This window comes from Macrobrachium rosenbergii, chromosome 48, assembly GCF_040412425.1.
Source record: "Macrobrachium rosenbergii isolate ZJJX-2024 chromosome 48, ASM4041242v1, whole genome shotgun sequence".
NCBI classification, from domain to species: domain Eukaryota; kingdom Metazoa; phylum Arthropoda; class Malacostraca; order Decapoda; family Palaemonidae; genus Macrobrachium; species Macrobrachium rosenbergii.
This window is the reverse complement of record NC_089788.1, coordinates 29,181,753-29,184,252: the sequence shown is the minus strand read 5'-3', so window position 1 is coordinate 29,184,252 and position 2,500 is coordinate 29,181,753. Positions and strand designations below refer to the sequence as shown.

At 35.8% G+C, this 2,500-nt stretch overlaps 1 protein-coding gene across 3 annotated transcripts in view; it reads left to right on the top strand.

Annotated features, from left to right (window-relative positions):
* Nucleotides 1–2,500, top strand: part of LOC136831332 (uncharacterized) — a 237,997-nt gene that overhangs the window by 29,900 nt on the left and 205,597 nt on the right. For all 3 annotated transcript variants that reach the window (XM_067091586.1, XM_067091585.1, XM_067091587.1), the window contains exon 2: nucleotides 1,195–1,967. The gene's annotated coding sequence lies outside the window, so the exon portion shown is untranslated. The remainder of the gene's footprint in view (nucleotides 1–1,194; nucleotides 1,968–2,500) is intronic.

Here is a 2,500-nt window from a genome sequence, read left to right as displayed (position 1 = left end):
TATATATATATATATATATATATATATATATATATATATATATATATATATATATATATATATGTGTGTGTGTGTGTGTGTGTGTGTGTGTATGTGTGTATGTATATCTCGCGTGTAAAAGATACATATGTGAATTGATAATGGAAGGGAAGAGTTATAGCTAGCATGGCTATAAGTCAGCGGTTGTCGCGTAAATAATAGGTACATGTTCGTAGGCAGAAGTTATACCAGAATGATAAACCGATGCGAAGACACCGATGTAGTTGGGAAAATAAGGCGGGTTATAAGCCTGAATACGTAGAAGCCACTTAACGAGGACACAACTTTAACTGTGCATAATGTTATGATGGGTGTTTATTGGCATTTGTGATACAGTATTTTGACAGTTTCATACGTAACCCATGTTGTCGAACTCGCTTGCACCCAAGGGAAATTATATTCTATGATCTGGATTTGAATCCATGCCTTGTTGGGTTACGTGGTTGACAGTGACATTATCAATTCAGCTATAAAGATTTCTCATAGATAATGTAACTTTCACCTTCATATCACCCCAGAAAGGTTCGAATCCTGGTCAGGGTAGATGTGCTTGTTAATTATATATATATATATATATATATATATATATATATATATATATATATATATATATATATATATATATATATATATATATATATATATATATATATATATATATATATATATATATATATTTATGTATATATATATATATATATATATATATATATGCGGTTATATATATAGATGTGTCTGTTATTATTATTTTTGTCTTATTATTGGCTTATATTATTAACATTTATAAGTACAGTGTATATTCATCGGTTATTATTATTATTATTATTATTATTATTATTATTCATTTATCCAGCTGTCCTCTAGTTGATGAATTCTGTCTATAAGTGTGTTCTTTTAAAACATTTATCCAGGTGTAAATTTATATATATATATATATATATATATATATATATATATATATATATATATATATATATATATATATATATATATATAATATATAAACTTTTGTATGCGTGCTCGCGCGTACTCTTGTTGTGAATTTGTTTGTATATAGATATTTATTTAATAGTGAATGGTTTTACTGTTTCTAGATTTTCTTATTGTGCCTTATTTATATACTCTCATCAATCATCTTTTTCCTTTTTTGTTTAGAAACCAAACTTGACATAAAAAGAAATATAGACTACAGTGTTTAAAGAACCGAAGAAAAAGACAATAAGTTGATTTGCATGAATGTGACAAGCACTCAAGATTAGGAATTGGAATTCTGGGGAGTGAAACTGTGTTTTGTCTTGTTATCACGTCATAGATTTGATCGCCACCGTCACCCTCACTTGTCTGCCATCAGGCAGGCCCCAGACATCCGGCGCTCACTACTCGCTACCCAGTAAGTCGTTGCACTCATGAAATGAAACATAAAACTCGAAAATAAAGATATTCAATAGATCGTGAGTTCATTTATGTGAAGGCTACTTCAATGTAATTTTGCAACTGCTAGATGAAACATATCTAGTCACCGAAGTGAAAAGTGGAGCTTTTTTTTTTTCTTACCTAAGTGCATGTGTAAATTGTAAATGCCCTAACTTTGTCGGACCAGTTTAATAGTGTTCCGGCTGTTTAACGGAAGTCCCTCTAGGCCTACGCATGATTAGCGCATGGTGGCGCAATCTCCGTGAAGTGACAGTTGTTTAGGCCTATCCTTGGCCTCGGTTGTGCCAGGATGGGATAGTTGTCCTGGCCAAATTACCGAGGAATTATTAAATTTTCTTTTCCACGGATCGGAAGAGAAAGGCGACTACGCTATGGATTTCATCAGTGGATAGATTTTGCCCCCCTTTCCTCCGGAAAACAGCTGTTTGGACAACCTCCCCTTCACACCTGTGGAGGGACGATTGGGAACACCTGTCGACGCACGCCTTAGAAAGGTAAGTCTTGGTGATATCGTAGTGAGAGAGTGTAATATCCAATGATTTTGTGCCACTCCGGTAGGGTGAAAGTGACAGGGGGGGGGGTGGCCTCCCTTCTTCAGTCGTTATGATGGTACAGAAATGTTTTGATCGTTCAGTATGTCACTTCTCTTTTCCTCTTCATGTCCCACTGCCACCCAATGCATGATTCCCTTCCCAGGTCAACCAGACCCACTGGGAGCGAAGGAACCTTTCCAGATCGAACTACAGTAGGTTCTCTCGCTCTTAAGACTTGCGCCCTAGAGTATGCATGAAAGGTGCAATTTCTTCTGAAGTATTCGCCATGGCTTTGCGCCAGAGGAAAGGCCGGATGAAAGGAAGTGCCTTGTAGAAAACTGTGCGGTACTACTACTCGCCTCATGATTTAGGGAGCCTGATGTAAGCAGCAGTGGTTCACATTGTGGTCCGAGAATCCAGGGATGTGAGTGAATGAGCGAGAATAATTACTATCCATTTCAGGGACCGCGAGTCATCGTTTTTCTCAAATATCT